The following is a 22,884-nucleotide window of genomic DNA, read 5'->3' on the forward strand; positions in this document are numbered from 1 at the left end:
ATTTTAATAATAATAATATTAATAATAATGATGATAATAACAATAGTGATGATGATGATGATAATAATCTTCTGTCTCTTTAAGACACACCTGTGGGCGGAGCCTGGGTATAATCCCCACTCTCCCATTGGTCAATTCATCCGCTGGTAACCTGCCCGCCCCATTTGTCCTATTATATTTTCTCAGGCTGCAGTGTAACCAATCGGCTCACACGGTGGGCTGTACCATCAGCACCTGTCTGCAGGGGGAGGGGATGGTTCTAGTTTACGCTCCCGGTAAGTTATTACCCCGTGTTAGGGTGAGTGTGGTCGCGTTGTGGGTCAGGGTGTAAGCAGCAGGCTGGGGCTTCCCTGCCAGGTACTGATTTGGCACAGTCACACCCCCTCCTCCTCCTGAGAGTGGTTAGCCCCGGTGGGCGGGGCCGTAGCTGCGGCTGTTGGATACAATGTTGCAGCGAAGAATTGTCCGGAGAACTCCAGGAGCCGCTGCTGCTGTCTGAGCGCAGACTGCCGGGCGGGCGGGGCCGGCTCTTCCCGGGAATGCAGCTGAGAGGTGAGACCCGCCCCATTGGCCCCCCAGAGCCCTCCCCGGGGCCCCCAATGGTCTCTGTGCCTCATTAACCTCTTCCCTCCGGGGGGGATGCTTAACCCTCTCCTCTCCAGCTGGAGGCTCTGGCAGGTCCTGGGGTGGGGGCATTGCAGCAATGGCTCCTTGTCATCACTAGGTATTACCCAGAGGTCATTACTCAGCAGCTGGCACAGCACGGGTTAAAGCCACCCTGTGACCCCCTAAGGGGGGGTCCCCTCCATTCAGACGGCAAGGTGTCCTGGAATGTGGCACTGGTGCTATTGCCTATGACTATATCTGCCCCCTCTTGTCTGGGTCCTCATTCATCCATGGTGACCTTGGGATAGACAGTAGACCAGGCTTTTGCAGTCTGGTTCTCCAGCTGTTGTTGAACTACAAGTCACAGCATGCTCTGACTTTCCATTGAAAGTGAGCTCTAGCTGATATGTGTAGTCCCACAACACCTAGAGCTGCCTACTATTAGAGTGTCAGCTCCTTAGGACACGCGGCATCAGACACCAGGTTATTTTGGGCTTGTGTTTGGGAATGCATTTTGTAAGGGGATCTGATAGCTGAGCAACATATTACTTGACGCTCACAAGCTGCCTTAACACCCAGACCCCCCCCCCTCTATGACCGCATCTTAAATAACTGGCTGCATTGCTATGTACAAAATGGTTTCATATTTGTCCAAATGTTATGACTGCTGCCACCTCTGCTGTGTCCTGAATCTACTACTTTAGGGTCTGATGACTAACATCATCATCATCATCATTTATTTATATAGCGCCAACATATTCCCTAGCGCTTTACAATGTAATTGTCTAGTCACCAGGCAATTACACTAGACTCTAGTGTAACAGCTGATAAGATGTTTTCATCTGCCAGCTCACAGTTACATTATACCCAGGTAACCCTTACCCTGCATGACATGTATATGCCTGATGTTTACAGCGAGTTCTGTAAAAGTATTCTGTCTGCAGTTGCCCTGTGAGTCACTTACTTGCTGGCTATCAGCTGCTTTTGTGATATCTCTTTAATGTTTATATATCTGTCAGTGTCTGCCAGTGCTGAATGTATCACAAGGTTCCCAGTCTAATTCTCTGCCCTGTCACAAACAAACCACCTCCCTCTGTATTCATGCTGTATTGTATTGTAGAGCTCTCAGGTTCATCTTCAATACTTTGTGTGTTTTGCACTGCAGGGTCTATGTATGGTGAATGATTTTGCTGCAGTTAGATGCTGTAATGTCACGTCTCCTCTTGCAGAAGTGATTTTTAAATGATGCACGTTATATATTATTAATGCATTTTCACTGTTGCATGGGAATGTCAGTTCCTGAGGTAATTAAATTATTCTGGAGACCTGGTTTTAGCAATGCCCGAGGTGATTCCACAGTGCACCGGTCCAGTGGAGTTACATGGAAGAGCACTTTGCCCTGAAGCAGCAGTTTTTTTTCTGGGCTATTTTTAAACCCACTACACACAAGGTGCCTTGGCAGGAACCCGACTGTAAGAATCCCCTGTATGTGGCTGTTTACCAGCTTCAGCCTGTTGCAATGTTCAAGCCTTCAGCTTTTTGTAAAGCACCAAAACAGCCCTTTGTACTGCACAAAGGAGAGAATATGTTCACAGGCCTTCTGAATTGATGCATCTACACCTGTGCAAGCTGTAAATACTGGTCTGGCTGTGTGAGAGGAGTGACCCGGATTATGTAGCGTGCAAAAACGTGGGCACTTCTCTGTATGCTGCTGTGTTTTCACACATTTACAGTATTTTTGCTAGGTTGAAAGCCTTTAACATCGCTGGTTTATCTGAGTAATTGCTCCCACAGCCCCCAGGAGTTTTCTGAGTCAAAATCTGGAATTTCACACTCCCTGGTGAAGTATCCGGTGCTTCCAGTCACCTCTGTCATCTGCCAGCCTGCTGGAAACCTATTTGTTCTGGTGAAAGCTGTTTTATGGTTAAATGATTTTGGGCCTGAAGTTAGACATTCTGTCATTTACCACATGACTCTGGGCATTGGTACATAACAGTACAGAGTTATGGGCAATTAGGCCTTTCGTAGGCACTGTGTATTTTATGAATCTGTCTCAGTCTTGCTCCGTGTGCAGTGGTGGGTTATATGCAGGTCAGACTGTGCCTACAAGTGGGTAAGGCTGTGTACAATTGGGTGCTTAGGTGCAGGCTTAGGTACATCAACACCTGAACTGCTGTCTACCATATGATGAACGCATAGGTGGGCAAAATAGTACAGATTTTAGGAGTGTGTGAGACCAATGTAGGAGCCAGATTGATAATCTAATGAGCCAGGGAAAATATTTACCCATTGACATTAACCGAAATGTCTCCCAAAATATTGGTCCCAGTAGTAACTTTTTTTTTTAAAAGTATTTTTCATGTTATATATTTATATTTTTTGTTTTAAAAGTCGTATCTAACACTAGCACAACTCCTCTAGCTGGTGGTCATGTGCATTCCAAAAGCATCTTGTGCCAACCACTTGTTATCGCACGTAAACGCCTCAGGAATGCCTTACAATAAGCCAGGAGCAAAAGTGGACGGGTATTTGCTTCACAGCTGCTGTGAGGTCACATCCATCTGCTTCACATCACAACAATACCCTGCAAGTGCCTCGTGCCTCATAATGCCGGTAGCTCCCAATGAATTTATAGGCTGCATTCTCATGACTATTTCTTCAGTACAAAAAATTGTGGACGGTGATATCGCTGGCTGTGAGGCACTGAGTCAGGAGGCACTTAGTGCCTCACCGATGTCACTTGCTCATGGGATTATTATACTCTATTTGTTTTGACTGCAACTGAACTGCTGCCAATGTGTGTAGGTGGCTTCAAATGTCAGTACTCTGTGTCACAGCTTGAAGATTTTTTTTTTTTTTTTTTAATGTCCCTTTAAGCAGAGATAAATGGTTTCTGTCCTATTTTGGGCTCTGAGCTCTGGTGCGTTGAGCGCTGGATGGCTCTAATTACCCAGCCCCCGTGTTACAGGCAGTAACTGATTAAGGAATGCGTGTGTCAGATGTGAACTGCTCGCGGTATCTGTGACATACAAGGTGTGATACCGCTACGTGTGACAGCTCAGTGTGTGTGTGATGACCGGGTAACCTTATCTGCCTGGGCTGCGATGCTCTGCGGGCTGGCTGGGGGATCTGAGCTTATCGGGATCAACCTGAAATTCTGCGCTCTGTTCCCGTGGATTCGCCTGTGCTGATGCCAACAAATTATTGTTATTTTTCTTATTGACTTCTGCCTGTAAAAGTGGAGGCGGACGTTTGTAGACTGAACCAATATTCAGTATTGATTGACTAGGAACCAGTGACCTCCGTGAGACACGTCTCGCCCGTCGCTGGTGAATTAATAGGCTGCACGCTCATGTATATTACTTTGTAAGCATTTGTGGTATGTCCTGCTGGAAGAACGCAGCTTACGTACAATAACTTTATATACATTTATGTTTTATACGTTTTTAAAGCAGCCTCATAAAAGGTTTATTTTTTTTCTCTTTAAATAAGTACCTGTTAAGCTTGCATCTAATAGTAATTTTTCTTAGCTTCTCCTCCTACAAATCATTAACAAATAAAGTTCTATGGTTGGCAAACAAAAAATGGCTGCCAGACGCAATCAGTCTGCTATACAGACACAGGCTCAGAATGTCATGTGATGGCAGAGGGGGGAGAAGGAGGATGTCAGTGCTGACAGAGCTCAGAGGGGTGTTTCAAAGCCTCTCTGCTCGCTACAAAATGTGCAATATTTTCATGGTGTTTGTAGCTAAACACCCCCCCAGGTCTGCTGGTCATTTCTCCCATTCTGTTATAGTCGTCGTGTTCGTAGTTTTGATTGTGCGTCAAACATTTTGTGACTCATTAAATACTACTATAAATACATGGGTTCTTGGCTCCGAATAGAACCCAGTTTCTTAAGTTTTAGTTTGTTGTCTTTATAAATTACTTAGTCAAACTACTTCTGGGGCTGCAGTTTCTGGCTGGAACAGTTCTTGTGGCATCTGAAGGGACACTGGCATTGTATTACAATTTAATTTGTATTTTTTGGACCTCAACCCGTCCCCATTGGCTGAACTCCTGCATCGATGGCCACCAAGCAAGAACTGATCTGGTTGTAGTAGATCTGCTGGTACTATGTGGAGGTAGATCATCATCATCATTATTTATTTATTTACATAGCGCCAACATATTCCGTAGCGCTTTACAATTGTGGACAAACACAGTAAACTAATAAACAAACTGGGTAAAACAGACAGAGATGAGAAGGTCCTGCTCGCAAGCTTACAATCTATGGGACAATGGGAGTTTGACACATGGGGTGAAGTCTACATTTGCAGTCGGTCCAGCCAGACTGCAAAGGTAAAAGTGACTCATAAGCTAAATGATCCTGTCACACAACAATGTTGGTCAAGGGGTAGTTGTATAACGGGTGGTAATAGGGTGAGGTTAAGAGGGTGGTTGAGGAATATTATAAGCTTGTCTGAAGAGGTGGGTTTTCAGAGAACGTTTGAAAGCTTGTAGACCAGAGGAGTCTTATTGTGCGAGGGAGAGAATTCCACAAAGTGGGTGCAGCCCGAAAAAAGTCCTGTAGCCGGGAATGGGAGGATGTAATGAGTGGATGAGAGACGCAGATCTTGTGCAGAACGGAGTTGCCGAGTTGGGAGATATTTTGAGACAAGAGAGGAGATGTATGTTGGTGCAGCTTTGTTGATGGCCTTGTAGGTTAGTAAAAGTATTTTTATATTTGATTCGGTAGAAAACAGGCAACCAGTGTAGAGACCTACAGAGTGATTCAACAGAGGAATAACGATGGCCCTAACTTTAAAAGGAGTCCACTAACATTGAGGTTTTAAAGACCCCGTACCGTTACTTTGACGTTTGTTGCAGCACGCCCTGCGGAGGGGGATATGACTTTGGCAGAAGGTTACCTGTGGGAAAGAGGGCAAGAAACAAAGCCGCTCTGCCCTTGGTATGTTGTCTCGCTGGGTTCAAGCATTCGGAAGTGTAAATTAGTTTTGGCACCAACTGATGTTCTTTATCTGCCCTACACTAGACACGCGTGTGACTCGTGCGGGTACACAGAACAGACGTGTTTCATTTCACCTTCTCATCTCCACACGGAGAGAACTTCTGCTGAGAAATGATAAATACCAGAGTTGATCATTGAGTTATTGATCCGGGTAAAAATGATCTGTTTGGTTTTAAGTTGGTGGATGTGAGATTTCTGTGGTCTTTCTGAGTCTGCGTTCAATACGACATACGGCCTAGGTAGGGAAATGAAGAGTTCAATGAAGGGAATATAAGATCTGTGCAGAGAATATGTAGCGGACAGAAAATAATATCTTAATAATGAGCCTCCGATATTGGCCAGTATTACAGCTGATATTACTGCTGTAATATCATTACAGATGCTGTGGAACTATAAGTACCAGCGTTCCCTGCCAGAACGTGCTGCTGCTAAGCCACAGTTTGCCTGGCAGCGGCTTGGCCTGGGTGGGGGGAGGAGAGATGAACGATTGGATTTCGGCTTTTCTATGGTGATCCTAAACGCCGGCTGCGCTCTCCTCTGGCGACTGTCACATCGAGCTGCCAACGTCTCCTGTTGTGTGCGCGGAGGCTCATTAATTCACTGAGACTTTGATTAAGTGCCTGAAGAATGAAAAGATTCCGTCAATAATTTATTCCTTTAAATATTTTTTTTTTTCCTCACTTGTCCATCCCTCCTCCATAATTTAAAAACCTCTAATTCTATTGCAATTAACCCAGTTTTGTACACCTTTCTTCTTACTCATTTATTCGTTTTTTCTTTCTTTCCATGTAATCCCGGGCTTGGCTGTATGCACGGATGGCCACCTTCAGATGACTTTAGTTTACTGACGTGCGTGCCCTCCTGCACCACTTGCTAAATATTCAACTTTATCATTCTACCTTTTGTGCTTCTCAGCCATGTGTTTGTATCATTAGGTTGCATTGCTTGTCATTGTCCCTGGATATGACACAGGTCTGCTGTTCTCTGTGTATTGGCTACAACTATATTCAGCAAGCAGTCTGTGTCCTATGTGAATATGCCTGATGATATATAGATACTGCTGTAAAGCAGAGGCGAAGCACATTATACAACTACTAAAAGCCAGTATAAACCGATACATTTATAGTAATCTGATGGTGGAGAACTCCCTGAGCTTGGGTTACTGTTCCAAGTCTCTCTGTACAATCCAGGGACACATTGCACATAGAACAGACGGAGGTTTGGAAAGAACTGAATGAGACCAGTTAATCTGTGAATAAATATTAAAACCACATTTCTCTTCCTCCTTCCAAAATCTTCCTGTCTGTTTGCCCTTGTTGCTGTTTGAGCCGTCATCTCTTCAGCTAACGGAGCGCGGAGTATTCAGAGACCGCCACATTCAGAAGTTTAATCCTACAAGTTCCAGTGACCTGGCCGGTGATCCTGACCTCACCCCGTGGCAGCGTTTCCGTGTTCAGAGTACCGTCCTTTGATTCTGAGCCGTCGTGTATTATTCCCCATTTATTCGGATCACATATTCACCCCGTATTTGTAATTCAGTCATTTTGTGTTTAACGAGTTCGTTGTATGTGTCCAAGACTCTCGCCAAGCACGCTATTTACACACATGATCTGTCTGTATGTACTCGTTCAGTTGATACCGCCCACAAGAAACCAATGTCAATAATGATTCCAGTAAACTAAAACAAATTTTTTTAAATAAATTATATCTGTCTCTGCGACTTACAGGAAGATTGCCTGCCTGTCACTTTGTATTATCAATAAGCATTACAACACTTCCAGATCTATAGATGTCTGGTGTTCCTATCTGATCTGGGATTAGTGTGAGAACACAGATAATGGTGGGTGGGGGGAATATTTTTCCCTATGCAGATTAGACCTTTTTCCCAGATGGAGTTGTGGATTCTTATAATTCTTATATATATCTGTGGATGGTAATAAATATATATTTGCATCCACTTGTACTTGGCTGTAATTCTGCATCAATGAATTGTGTATATGAGATTTAATAGGGCGATGAAATCGATGACATTCGCAGACCTGTTATATGGGGCTATGTTTCCATAGATTGTAAACTTGTGAGCAGGGCCCTCTTACCTCTGTCTGTATTACCCAGTATTGTGTTGTTGCTGTTTGTTCCTAATTGTAAAGCGCTACGGAATATACTGGCGCTATATAAATAAATGCTGATGATATATATTCACCCCTCCATATCAGTGGGATGGTTTGCACAAGAACAAGTAGCATGTTATACAGTACGGTAGCAAATCTTTATTTCTGTTTTGTTTTTTTTTGGTGTTTTTTTATTTTTTATGTAATCTAACAAAGATTGCATTTTGGTGTTTTATTGGGAGATGTGTATGTGTGTGTGTATATATATATATATATATATATATATATATATATATATATATATATATATATATAATCTATATCAGACCTTGAGATGTTTAGCATTCTATTGCTGTGCAGCTGACTGGACACTATTCAGTTATTGGTTATTTTCTACTAAAAGTGAGTTAAGAGCCTGGCTGCTGTAAGGATTACAGGAAGCCTAGGGGATGTATTTTAGGTTATGTGGTCCTAACACCCCGCATCTAATCATAACCTACTTGAGCTCTGCAGGAGTCACAAGATCGTTGTTTGCAGAAGTAAAGTGGACCTGACAGGGCAAAGTGTGAGGGGCGCTGGCCCCTATATTGGAATCCTGTGACGTCGGCACAGGAATATGCATTACAAGCCTCCAATGGCGATGTGACACCTGAAAATGACCTGTTAATGGCAAGCTCAACAAAATGTAACCATGGAATCTACTTGACTGCAAGCTATTTTCTTCTGTCTTTAAAACGCTCCTTGCTATGTCATTAGACATATTGGACAGGACGTCTGATGCACTTAGGAAAAATGTCCATCCTCGTTACTATAACTTTATTGCAGATGTGTTAGAATCGTCCCCTCCTGATTTTATACTCTGCAATTATCATTTTTACTTTTTCTGGGCTTTTAATTGCAATCTGGAGTCCGGACAAGCAAATGCAAAATCATGCACTTGGGCGTCAAAAATCCAAAGACTAAATATAGTATTACCGGCACTGCTAATGTACTACTGAGGAGGAAAGGGATCTAGGGGTCACACTTTCAGGTGACATAAAGGCAGGTAAGTAATGTAACAAAGCAATGAGGAAGGTAAGTCAGATGCTTTGTTAAATAGGGAGAGGAATCAGTAGCAGAAAGAAATAAGTAATAATACCACTGTATAGGTCATTGGTGCGGCCTCATCTAGAATACTGTGTTCAGTTCTGGAGGCCAGTATCTCCAGAAGGATATAAATACATTACAGACTGTACAAAGAAGGACAACTATAATGGTGCATGGCCTACAGCACAAAACTTACCCGGAGAGACTAAAAGATCTTAATATGTATAGTTTGGAGCAGAGAAGGGAACGCGGGGACAGATAGAAACTTTCATATATATCCAGGGTTATAACAAGGTGCAGGATGGAAACATTCTACAAAGGAAGAGAAGTATTAGAACACGAAGACATGTACTGACACTGGGGGGATGGAGGTTCAGAGGAAACTACATCACAGAAGGGGTAGTGGATAAGTGGAATAGCCTCCATCAGAGGTGGTAGAGGCTAATACATTAGAGCAATATAAACATGCTTGGGATAGACATAAGGATATCCTTACAAAGAACAAATGGGGTTTGAGGTTACCATAGGTTAATAAAAAAAATGGGCAGACTAGATGGGCCAAGCAGATCAGCCATCAAATTCTATGTAGTTTGAGTCTGCATTATACAGTTAACCTTCGGTAAGTAAGCCTTCAGTTTATAACTCGCTGTAAGCATACAGCAGTGCGTATTGTAGGATGCGTGGGCTCTGCAGGGATCGGGGTTTGGCAGGGCCCGTCTGTGTTCCTTAGTAGACAGATAATGTCTCGGACCCTCCCCGCCCTGTGTTTATAGTCAGGCAGCGACATGCACTGGGAGACTGTCGGCTAAAAACTGACTTAACATGGAGCAAGCCTGGCTCGGCAGACGGCATAATGAGCTGTCTTTACTGAGGTAATTACATCCTTCCACACAGATGAATATTCATCATGTCTTATTTTTGTTCCCCTCCTTAGATACGTGCAGGAAGTGGGTGGAAAGGTGCGAGCAAGTGTCTTGGCCGAGTACAATAAGACACTTCATGGTCGGCATATTACAGGCTTCGTAGAGCCATCCTGGGTGCATTTAACCCGATTAATTATCCAGAAGTGCGTCAGTCCTCTACACGCTGCGGAGGCAGCCATTTTATTGGCTGGGCCCACGCTTCAGCCTATCGGTTCTCTTGAATCTAGTGATGTCACTAGCTCCTGGTCAGTTCATGGGTTCCAGCCTTGTGGGATGTAGGTTCCACCCACAAAAATGGCTGCCTCCACGGGTGTAGGCAAGAGTACGTTTTAAAATATTGTAGATTTGAGGGTGTGTGGGATGGAGTTCCAGGAAAAAAGTATTACAGGAGGTCTGTTTTAATTGTGCACACATCGTAATAGTCGGATAATTCCTTATTTTTGTTTCTTCTTATTACAAACGGCATCCTGTGGTGTATTAAGCAACATGCAGCAGGCAACCATAGGTCCTCGTAGGCCCACCTCCCCGAATTAAGTCCATGGGAGAGCAGTCTTGCCTCCACCGGCCTGGGGAAGGGGAGTGGTGAAGGGGGGAATCCAATGACTGAAGATCCTAATCTTTTAGACCAAAACCTACTATCACCCAAATCCCTCACTGTTGGCTCTGTGACTCGTTAGCAGCTAATCTTGTGTCAGACTTCAGCTGTGGAGGGGCTGATGGCGAGAGGATTATTATCTTATATCGCACCTTCCCGTCCTCTGCGTTAACCTCTTGATTGCTGGACATACACAGTCTTGGAGATGTAGCCTTAGAGATGCAGGATCCCGGCTGTGTCTGCAGGAATAGGACTTTATATTGGCTTGTATCTGCTCTTACCCAGTTGTGCGCCTCATAGGGGGAGAAGCCAATTCTCCAGACTCTCTCCCCCTGTTGGCTCCTGCGGGCCAATGACAGAGAACAGGTCTTATGGCTGAAATAAAGGAATTACTCTGTGTAAATACAAATCTTGCTGCTTTAAGTGTGATCAGGCATAATGTGTGTTTATGGGACATTCTCGCTGGGTACCTCTGCGCTGCATGTATTGTGGCAGACTATAGTTTGCCTTTGCGACATTGATAATCGTACTTGCTCTGTGAACTAGGAGTAACTTAAACCATTTTTATATTTTTCTCTATTTTTGTAGTGTATTATAATATATTTATAATATAATTGCTTTTGGCCACTCACCTGTGGCTCTCCCAGGTGTTGTGAAACTACAAGGCCCAGGATGCCCTGCCAGTTGTTAGCTGGCTATCTACTGACTAAGCGTGCTGGGGCTTGTAGTCTGAACACCTGAGTGAGCCACAGGTTGGTCTGACCTGGTCCAGACTTATATGCTGGACTTTAATCTGCCCTGGCCACAGTAGTGACACTTGCTAATATAACATTGTGCCTGTGAGTGACAAATGTTGGGATCACCGTGCCGGAGGCGGGTGTAATGTGTCTGACAAAGACTGTAATATGCTGGGTACATCTATGCTGGTCAAATTCGTCTGTAATATAAATTGTCAAATTTTATGCTGCTCATTGTTCACTGTTTGGTAAATTATTCGTCCGTTGCTCTCGGCATGCTGCCATATATTTAAGGATGACCAAACCTAAAATGCACGTGGCATTATACTCAAGGACCTTATGAGATCGGACAGTAATTTTAATTGTAGATGACACGTTCATTCTGATCCGGCATTTTGCAGCAGCTGCATGTAAATACAAAGCGAGTCCTTTACCTATGGTTGTGTATATTTACATACATTTGTTGGTTGTATAGAGGCAACGTGGAGCTTGTCCGGTATCCGTGGCAAATTCCTATCCAGACCACAAGAAAATGATCGTCACAAATTCAGGCCGTTGATAAAGAAGTTATTCTCTAACTCCTTTCGTGTGTGTTTAAGTTTTTATATATACATAATATAATTTATAACAAATAATGTAGGTTTTGATCTCCTTGTTGGTGGCCCTGGGGGAACGTCCTGGTTTTTGGGTATTGTATATGTCTGTCCTAGATAAAGGCATTTCGTGCCTCTTCTGCATATTTTTACCATCTAGTCATAGTATTACGTCCTCTGTATAATATTCCCCCTGTCGCTGTGGATTATTTCTGCCTGTAAAGGTGCTGTAGTTACTCTGCGGCTTCCTGGTCACCTGTTGTAACAATGCAGGAGGTGCAAATACATTTATCTATTCCACATGGCGGGACAATGCTGAACTGCTTTATGTTAACATTGCAGTTTTAGAGTTGAGCTAGCACAGCCCCCTCCCCCCCCCCCCCCCCAACTCTAAAGCTGCAATATGGTTTTATTTTTCCTCCTAATTCAGTGTAGTGCGTCTATCTGAAGCGCCGCTCGTACTTCCAGTTTGTATATAGGATATGGGAGTTTTACAGCACATGAGATGTGAACACAAAATAGATGTTTCCTGGGTTACAAAAAGGGAAACAATTTTCCAGATAAGGATTTTCTCTACTAGTAAAATATTGCATGAGGGCGAACAGATAAACCAGCCAGGAAAATGTATAAACACTGATAAAGTTCCCTAGGTCTGGCTGTCGTGTGTAACGTGTTATAACCAGGGCCTGGGGAAACTTTATACAGCGGGAGACCGGGCAACCACTGGGTAACCAAGACAGCTTTACAGGGCGAGACACAGCAACAAGGAGCATTGTATGTAGAGAATGTAATAATATGACAGGAGGATACAAACCTGCAGGACGGACGTCAGCCGCTCCCCCAGGGCCCCCTACAAAGAGATCACAACCTTCATATACATTATTTGCTTGAATATATATTTCGGAAAGTTTTACAGATGGTGGCAGCTCTCATGTAATGAGTGTTTTTTTCATTTTAGGCATTCATTAAAAATATGGCAGCATGCACTGAGCCTCTCGCTTACTGTGCCTCTCCTCTCCCTAGGACTTTGTTGGATTAGGCCCCCTGCAGCGTGCAGAGGAATCCCTGTGTTTTATAGTGAGTGACAGCAGCAGATGTTTGCTTTTTTCCTGTCTTATATTTTCCATGTTTTTCTCCCTTCCACAAGCACAGCTGTCCACGGGGGGGGGGGGGTATCCATGCAGTGACTACAGATCACATCGGATTTCTGATAGGGGCAAGGACTACAGCGCCCAGCTGGCCCAGGAGGATGGGAGTAGGACTATAACAGCTGAATGTTTCTTGAATCACATTATGGCGGCCTCCGCTTGTAGGAGGTGGGTGACGATCCATTGCCGTGATGATTGACACCTTATGTGGAAATGACTACAACTCCTGTTATCCTGTGATACTGATGAGTTGTAGTCGGAAGGATGCCACGTTTCTCTCCCTGCGGCTTGAAAAATGTCTTTCAGACATGAAAACTGTTCTTCCTCCGTCAGATAATGAAAAATGTGTTCAGTGTCCGAGCTGGTCCGCTCTGTTTGTTTGGGCGACTGGCCCAGAGCGTTCAGTGCGGAATTGTTTACACACTTACTAAGCCCGAACCCCCCTCAGTCTCTCTGTCACACAGAGATAGCAAGTCGTGGCAGCCCAGAGAAGTGTTGCATGTGGCACAGGAGGGGCCCCAGCATGGCTGTGCCATGCAAATATAAAATAGGGACTCTTATCTTTATCCCAGGAGATAAATACACAGATTGCTTGGGGAATTATGTGAGGGCTGTGAATGTGGCTACACAGGCGTATTAATGCGTCTCTGCGAGCACATCCGTGTACAGCAGACGCACATCTTACAGTCCGATAGGAAGTCTGTAAAGAGGTGACTGCACAGACTACAGTCTTGATCTTTACAGGGCGTGTACAGTAGGACAGTTATAACGTTGTTTGTTTTTAATAACCTTTATATACCGCCAGCCTACGTCACAGCGCTGTACAACTGGGAGACTTTAATCGTACGGTTATAGTAGTATAATAAGTGTAGTCGGCCTCCATCCCTTCCTTTCTGGATGAAACGTTTCTACTCTACATTTTTAAGAATTGTGATTAGTTTGTAAAACCTGTATTGCTTTCTGTATACAGTTTAAAGATTTTTAGAGAATGATTGATGACTATATAGTGTTTGACTCTGGTTCTAGTAATCCCAGACACAGGCTCAGCGTGACCTGAGGAGCGCCACGGAATCCGTACAGGAAAGGTGGTCCACTTCCAGGCCCACACTACTGACACGCGGTACTGGAGACACGCGTGTACCCAGATGTGGGGGGTGTCCCAGGGATTGCACCACTGCACAGTCCCCTTGGAGGTCTGTACTGACCCACCCTCCTGATACACTCAGTGGTGTTATCTGTCCCTGCAGCTGCGGCTTTTATCGTGTTGTGAGCTGGAACAGACGGAGACGGTCGCTCTCCCTCCCCCTGCACACTCGCTCCATGCCATTGTTTGCTTTACGCATTTTCAGACGTGGTATTGTGCTGTAGCACGGATCAATTAATGTCTCCTGATCAATCGGTTGCAAGATAATAAAGAAGAAAACAAAGTTAGTGTTATTTTATCCGTTAAGACATCTGGTTGGATGATGACCTTGCAGCCACAGGCATGTTAAATGCTCGGGGGCTCTCTGCATTCTGGTGTGACGATGCATAATGTAATTCGCCCGGCTCCAGGTACGTGATGTACTTCGCCCCGGATCTGGTGGCCGGTTACGATGGCCTCGCTTATGTCGCTGTGGGGGTTCGGTTCAGTTTACACCAATAAAATCTTCTTGCTTAAGTTCTGCCTCATCCAACCAAACGCTTCAAGACTAAAACAAAATAATAAAATAAAAACAAAATACCCCCCTTCTCCCTTTATATAAGACAACATTTGAAAGGGAATAACCTGAATGTTTGTTTGCCAATGCTTATTGTTTTTGTATTCATATGTTCCCTTTTCTAAATAGAGATTCATACAAAAACAAATAACAAAACCCTGAGATCCTGGTGCTATTCAGTAGTGTTGATATAGGCCAGGGGCTGGCAGTGCATCATGGGAGTTGTAGTTTGGAGACCACTTCCCTGGATTAGAGGCTTGCAGGTGACGAGAGGCTGCTAGCAGCAGCCAACAACCTCCTGTACACCTATTGTGTGTGCCTGGGCAGGTACAGTCTGTGAGAGGACTTGCACCATCTCCCAATATGGAGACAACAGTCCCTGTAGAAGGAGGAGGTTACAGATAATTCCTGCTGCACAATTAACCTCTCTGGCTGCTGAATGGAGAATTCTCTGTTCTCTCCACACACCTGGAAGCGGCTGTTATTCCTGGTCAGCCCGACCTCTCTAGTCAGCCACACAGAGCGACCCAGTGGATTAATACAATAACCTTTTATCTGATGGCCTGCATAGGGTGTAATGTACATACACTAAGACAGCCAATAAGGGTTAAACATGACACTGGGGATATTCAGAAATGGTTGCACGCTGCATTCGTGTGTCAGCACAAGCTTTTGAACACATTGTGGGGTTTATACGGAACAGTCACTGAAAACCAATTGAGAAATATTTATTTTCTAGAGTTGTGGTTTGTAATGTTGGTTTCTCGTCTTGAAACGGCCCGTGGGCCACAGTGACACAGTCTGGTTGGTGGATGAGATCCCTCTGAACCTGATCATCACGCGTCGGTGGCTGTGCCACTGCTGAAAGATCAATATGATCTTTAACAATTAGATCCATGTGCGGCTGATTTAATCCTGAGTGTTCAGCCCTGAGGGACCGATGTTAATGGCTGCGTGTGGCGACCCGAGACGACAGACCGTTCCTGTAACCATTAGAGCTCAATCAGCCGACCGGATACATTCATCCCCGTGTGCTTCATTAGCTCTGCCTGATTGCCTAACAATGTTATCCACCCAATTTGGACAAATATCTGGTCAGTTGACCTGGACAATGTGCTAGAATTGCATCATGTCGCTGTGCAGTCCGGTGACTCTTGTTTGGCTGCTTACATTACTGCAATATCCTGCTATGTCTGGAACATTATATATCCTGGCTGTGGAATGTCAGTATTGCTTTACAATGTCCTCGCCCTCTAACCCCCTTTAACGCGTGTCCATGCTGTTTGGATTTTGCATTCTGTTGCAGCTGGACTGAGACTCTGAAAAATGTAGAAAATGTGACGTGACTCGCTGACATGTTAATTGCCGGACACCATCTGTGTAGCTCTCCGGTGGGGCCCTTTAATGGCAGAAACGTGCTGCCTTCAAAGTTAAGAAAACAGTATAAATAAGATTTACAGTAAGCACTGACCACATTCAACAAATCGACAGCTAAAAGGAAAGGTTTCTGCTTGTCGTTAAAGCTTGCACTCTAAACCTGCCGTTTGTGCCGGTGTTTGTAAAGTTATATACCTCTGGCTGGAGAATGTCTGAACTTCATGAAGGAAGTAATATCTTCCTGTGACTGCGGTTTCTAAACCTTTTACCAGGCGTTAAACTGATGACTTGCAGTAATTGGGATATGGGGAGAGGTATTTAGGGGCCAGGGGTTTTCCCCAGTCAGGTTTGTGAGGTGCAAAAAGTGACACGTGCGAGTTGTTCACACTGACTGGAAGGAGTGAGGGTGAGAGCCCAGCAAACATTTCTGGTGAGTGATCTCTACTTTCCTTACTTCGTTTAAACTCCAAGGGGTAAATGTATCGAGCTGAGGGTTTTCCAGCAGGTTTGAAAAGTAGAGATTTCGTCCTATAGAAACCAATCAGGTTCTACCTATCATTTTGTAGAATGTACCAAATAAATGATAGCTAGAATCTGATTGGTTTTTCAAATCCGCCGGAAATCCGGTTCAGGAACCCTCTTCCTAGCAGCCACTGTGCGAACAGACTACATTCGATTGGCAAACTGCACCTGTTTAACCGGTAGTACCTTGCTGCTGCTCTCCTCACCGTGAGGGAGCATCAGCAAGGACACAGTGCTGCTTCTCTGTGGTCCGTGATTACTGGCGTTAAGTGCAGATTGATTTGCTGATGGTGATCAATAAAGGAGAAGCAGCAACACCCTGACTAGTCATAGCCCTGATCATTACCTGAAGCACTCTTTCAGTGTTAAATGTAAACGTTTGTGTGGACCTCTCCATTATACTTCTGTTGCATTTGACGCTATCGATCACTCCCTCGCCTCTCATACATTCCCTAGATCTTCAGGATACTTTCCTATCCTTCTCCTACTTATTAAACGTTCCGTCAGTGTCCGTTTCTCTCGTTTCACCTTCCCACAGTCTTAGGGCTAGATTTACTAAGCTGCGGGTTTGAAAAAGTGGGGGAGTTGCCTATAGCGACCAATCAGATTCTAGCTGTCATTTATTTAGTGCTTTCTACAAAATGACAGCTAGAATCTGATTGGTTGCTATAGGCAACATCTCCACTTTTTCAAACCCGCAGCTTAGTAAATCTAGCCCTTGGTCTCTACCACTTCTCCTTGGATTACAAATAAATTCCTATGCGGGTGCCTGTTGCCACCTCAAACTTAATATTTCAGAGACTCAACTACTAATATTTCCACATCCCCAACAGAAGTTGCCTACCTGAAATCTCTAATTCTGTTAACACAACCATAAACCCTAACCCCCCTCACACTCGCTGCCTAGGTGTCATCACAGACTTGTCCTTTGTTCCCCACATCCACTCTAGATCTACATCCTGTTACATACATCTAAGAATACGCACATATCTCGCTTTAGTTAATGCACTCTTCATCTCCTGCATTAGCTATTGCAATATCATCCTTACTGGTCCTCCCTTGAACCAGACTCTTAGCCCATCAATCTATTTGGACACAGCGGCTAGACTGATTTTCCTTGCAAAACGTTCTTGGAGTTCTGCTTTTGTACTCAATCAGGGCAGCACGGTGGCTCAGTGGTTAGCACTTTTGCCTCACAGCACTGGGGTCATGAGTTCAATTCCCAACCATGGCCTTATCTGTGTGGCGTTTGTATGTTCTCCCTGTGTTTGCGTGGATTTCAACCCTCTGACCCCCAAACTAACATTGCTGTGTAACTGGATCATCTATCCCCACTAGACAATGATTCCTATTACTGGACCAATCTACAGCCTGAGGCACCTAATCTTCTATTTTCTTATAGGTCAGGCCTGACCTACCTATGGCTCTCTAGCTGTTGTGAAACTACAAATCCCATGATGCCTTGTAGTTTCACAACAGCTAGAGAGCCACAGGCTGGCCAGGTCTGCAGTAGATGTTAAGCTAGATCCTTTTGCCTCTGTTTGGAAACATCCAGTCTTGTTCTCGGTATAACACCTTGCAGAGCATTCTGGGACTATATACATAACGGTTAATTGTATATATTACAAAGCCACAAGGAGTTTCTGTATGTGTTGATTACTTCCCCTTTCTACAAAGCACCCAGTTTGTGTGTATTAAGTTCCCCTTGTAGTTTTTGTCCTCCTGGTTTCCTAACTTTGGGCTGTGATGCTTTTAAAGTGAATTCTTTTCCTGTTTTTGGAAGTGTGCAGCGTTTCTGTGGCCGATATCAGACGATACATGTCGGGGAAAGACTTCAAAGGGCTGATTCTTTATACACTGAGAGCATTAAATCAATGTCTGATACCACATCCGCTACATTGTGACTGCGTAATAGTATCTGCTACCTGCAGCCCGCGCTTCCAGATTACATGGCGCACTTATGCAATAAGCCGTTTCTTCTTCTGTTTTTGGCCAGGAACCCACTGACCTCTGGGAAAACAAAATGGAAGTGGATGTGGTGTCCTTTTCGTTTCCCTGTCCTCATACCACAGATGTGGCCAACTTTACATTTATTGCCATGGCGAAAGTTAATAGAAACCTCCTAAGGTTCTGCAGATCTTTGAAAACCTATATAATACAATGTAAATGAGCATCTTGTAACATTCATAACTGGTATCTTCCCATCGATAAATTTCTTTCCATTTGTGGGTGTCTAAATTCTTGTAGCGCGCTTGTTCACATTGATGTGCTTGGCAGATGCCATTGAATGCATTAAAAATCACAGTGAAGTAATCTAGTCTTCTGCCCTAAGAGAAGGGCGAGTGTGATGTGCAGATATGTATCTAAACCTCCTCGTCCACGTGTCAGCTGGCATGTGCCGTCCACCCCCATCCGTGCCCTGCATAAGGTTTATTTTAAGAAGATGCTGTAATGCCCATCTCTGTGTTTGTAAACAGTTGCTGCATTGTCTCCTTGCTGTCCTTCCCCACTGCTCTCCGGGCCTCTGTTGTGGCTCAGCAGAGGAGGACAGGCCGTGGGTGGTGAGGACTGTGTGTGTGTGTGTGTATAAGTATATATTAATATTCCTGCTCTGCAGATATAAATGTAATTTCTTCTGAACGCAGGGTCCAGTCACCCCCGATCTGCCTGGGAGCTGAGATTGGATTTTCATCTTCTTGTTATGAGATTTACGACGTGTCTCAGAGCGTCTGTCCTGCTTCAAGTGCAGTTTATAGCCTGAAGTTGTATGTTATCCACATTGTACTACACAGTCGTAGTTTGGAGTGTCTGTGTGTAAACACCGTTCACGTTTTTAAAAAAGGTTTTATAGAAGTTATATTTAATTTGTGGCTGGCTTCTGTTGACACAGCTGCTTGTATGAGGGGGTCCCGTTATTTCTATGCGTTTGAACACGTTAGAAAGTGGGGATTTTAACAAGTAGAAGCCGCCACGTCTAGATACGTCGCCCTCAGGTGGAGATCTCCTCACCTTTTTTAAGGGTTTGGTATCTTTGGTCACCTATTCACCGACTGTAATCTATATATATTCTAGCTGGGACAAGGACATGTACTGACACTGAGGGGAAGTAGGTTCAGAGGAAATCTGAGGAAAAACTACTTCCCAGAAAGGGTAGTGGATAAGGGGAATAGCCTCCCATCCGAGGTAGTAGAGGATAATACAGTACAGCAATGTACCGTATATACTCGAGTATAAGCCGACTTTTTCAGCACATTTTTTATGCTGAAAAAGCCCCCCTCGGCTTATACTCAAGTGAGTCCCTGGTCTCCGGTCCCTCAGCCCTTAACTTCCGCCGTGGAACGCATGTTCCACTGACAGGAAGTTCGGCATTTGGAACGCACATGCGTTCCACGGCGGAAGTTAAGGACTGAAGAAAATCCCTCCCTCCCTACCAGGCACACAGGGGGACACATCCAGAGCTCCTCGTCAATGAGACAGAGATGCAAGATGTGTGTACTGTCCTGAAGACAGCCTAGTAGGAGACGGCGCAGTACCTGGGGTGAGCAGTTTATTTAGTAATTATTAATGACAAACTTATCCTCTCCAATATTTTCCAAATTGTGCTATCCCCTGTGAATGCTATATATTCGAGTCAATGAGTTTTTACCAGTTTTTTGTGGTAAAATTAGGTGCCTCTGCTTATATTCGGGTCGGCTATACTCGAGTATATACGGTAAACATGCTTGGCTAGACATAAGGATATCCTTACAAAACACTTAGGCTCAAATAGGGTTGAAGGTTACCATAGGTGAATAAAAAAATAAACAGACTAATATGGCATCAAATACTATGTTTCTGGTTCTCTCTCAGTTGTGCTGTTTTCCTCTGTGCTGCTCAGAAGCTCCGCATTAATTTAGTCTGAGGCGACGGATGCAGATGTTTGTGGTCACCTTGGGGTGACGGGTGCCTGAGATTTGCCTGATCTTGCACTCCGCGAGGTTTAGCATGTAAATGCTGGTCAGTGACCTTTTGAGTGTTAGCTGGTGATGATTTGTCAATCTATATTAAATTGGGCATTATATGCAGCCTAATGGTGGTGATTATCCTGCCTGGCTTGTCACTGGCTGCGATCTGTTAGGGCTCGCTCCCTCCCCTCCAACGCCTCTGTGGAACATGATCCTAAATAGCGATGTTCTGTGAAAAGAAGGGTTTGTGCGGAGACCGAGCCCAGAATCTGTGAATAATGCAGCTCTCTGTGGACGGGCGGCCGGGGTGTGAAAAGGTCTCTGTTCTAGCTGAGAGGTGACCTGTTTACAGAGTTATATTTCCTTCATGGAGAAGGATGATTTATCATTTTACCGTGTCCCTCCTATAGATCAATAACATCCTCCTTAATGGCGAATGGACGGTATCCTGGAACTTTTAATAATAATTCCTTATAATGCGGATAAAATCTGATTTGGGGTGAGAGGTTGGGCCCAAATCAAGAATTGCTCGTTGCCAAGAAACAAGAACAGGTACAAAATGGCCGACCCAGAAAGCTTCCGCCGTTAATCTGCCAATACCCACTGTATGCAGAAATGCGCATGAATAGCAACAAAATAAGCTGCACATTTGTAAGGTAATCGCAGCTATCCCGTCCATGAGCGTCCGTTCCCTTTTTATAATCCGTGAGATCGGTTTCCACAATGATGGGCTGAGGTGTGAGAAACACAAGAGGGAGCGTTTTATGGGATCACCTCGCACTTGGGCCGTGTGGACGGACATCCACCCCCTCGTCTCTTGTTAGGATAGCTCCATGTTAGGATATGACGGCTCGCAGCGCTGTGAAGGTGCTGCCAGAACGACAACTGAGAAGCTGTGAGGTGAGGATACTGACAGTTCAGGATTTGGGCCTAACCACGAAGTTTTACACTTGGAAACAGAGGACGCGGTGCTTACACGGGTCATACCAGGTCGCCTCCTGGACGTTTTCTGGTGTTTATCCTGCACATTTTAAATTCTTAATTTAAAGGCACAAATGTGTCTAGATATTTGGAATTTATTTTTTTTAGAGTTAACGGCCCTGGATATTAATTCTGCGCACACAGAGGAGGCAGTGATTGCACGGGCTGGGCCAATCCGTTCACCAGGAACCAATGACCTCACTGAAGCAGCCATTTTGTTTGTCAAACCAAGATTGATTATGGTAATACATCCTACTGGTAGGTCCCTAGTGAACTGTGAGCTATTTTGTATTTAATATTGTATAAATCCTACGTGTTTAAAAGCGCTGTGGCTCTGTTATCTACCCTCATAATCTTGTTGTAGAACTTTGCCTAGTTTGAATGACTCTGCTAGTAACCAGCTTGGTGGAGTTTGCCATGTAGTACAGTTCCATTGTTTTCTTTACTTTTTCTCATTCTCTGAATTCTTCTGCACATTGAGGTGTGATGATGAATACAATAGATTGGAGCCGTTATCCTACTGAGGGAGCAGAAACAACCCCATTAGTTTGTTCATTGTATGCACTGTGGTAGACCTGTCTACTAGGCACCCACCCCTGTGTACAATTAAAGTCACCATTTCATTTTATGTGAATGAATAGGCTCGGCCACTCCTCTGCAGCAGGCTGCCATGCTTGTGGGAGGAGCTTCTTCACCTGAGCAGGCAGTGTTTGAGTGACAGCATGACAGTCTTGCTTTTCAGAAATGCACTCTGGATTTATACATGGGGGCGGGACCAGAGATGTTGCAGTAGCTCATGTGACTCTTCTCAGCTTGTTGACCTGCATCCAATCCCATTAAGATGTGGGTGGAGCCTCAGCTGTCTGTAACGGAACAGGGAGATATGTTACGGTTTAACAGCTGCAGTGCAATGTCAGGGTGACACCGAACAGTGTATTTATCTCCAGGGTTCAAATATGAAAACTAATTTTTTTGGGTTTGGTGGTCTTTTAAACAGAACATTTTTTAGGGATTAGAATGCTACATAATTATCATTCATTATTCCAGAACCTCAGGATGTTAGTGCAGTGTTTGTATCTCTCCTCAGGTCTGGTGTTGACTATCAGCTGCCTGTGATATGTTGCACAGTAATGGTGATGGATTGTGGTTCCCCTGCGAGGGGACAAGAACACTGTTATCTTGTGGGATTTTGGGATCAATGAGAGAACTTCTCACATAAGAACTTGCTGACATAGTACGACCAACACAAGGCTGTACATGGTGTGTAAATGCAAAATTGCTGAAATGTGTACATGCAAATACCTTAATATTTGCACACTTAAAAACAAAATGTATCTGGGATTTTCTGCTTTAATTTAAATGTTGCACTTTGCTCTAAATTTAATGTCCACATTTAGGAGATAAATGAGCTTATCTTGTGGAAGACAATGATCTACAATTATGGTACTGAGGACAGGGCTGCATGTGACAGGGGCAGTGACATGATGTGAGGAGGGGAATGGAGGCAGCAGGAAGCCACAGACTGCGGGTTATATAGTGGAAGGAGCAGG

At 44.4% G+C, this 22,884-nt stretch overlaps 1 protein-coding gene across 18 annotated transcripts in view; it reads left to right on the plus strand.

Moving 5' to 3' along the window:
- Window positions 1-207: 207 nt before the first annotated feature.
- Window positions 208-22,884, plus strand: part of MICAL3 (microtubule associated monooxygenase, calponin and LIM domain containing 3) — an 84,195-nt gene continuing 61,518 nt past the window's right edge. For 9 of the 18 annotated variants that reach the window (XM_075210687.1, XM_075210688.1, XM_075210686.1 and 6 more), the window contains exon 1: window positions 303-552. The gene's annotated coding sequence lies outside the window, so the exon portion shown is untranslated. Of the gene's footprint in view, window positions 276-301; window positions 553-22,884 lie in introns of those variants that run through there. The other 9 variants (XM_075210685.1, XM_075210681.1, XM_075210683.1 and 6 more) reach the window with 4 other exon arrangements.

This window comes from Mixophyes fleayi, chromosome 4, assembly GCF_038048845.1.
Source record: "Mixophyes fleayi isolate aMixFle1 chromosome 4, aMixFle1.hap1, whole genome shotgun sequence".
NCBI lineage: Eukaryota > Metazoa > Chordata > Amphibia > Anura > Limnodynastidae > Mixophyes > Mixophyes fleayi.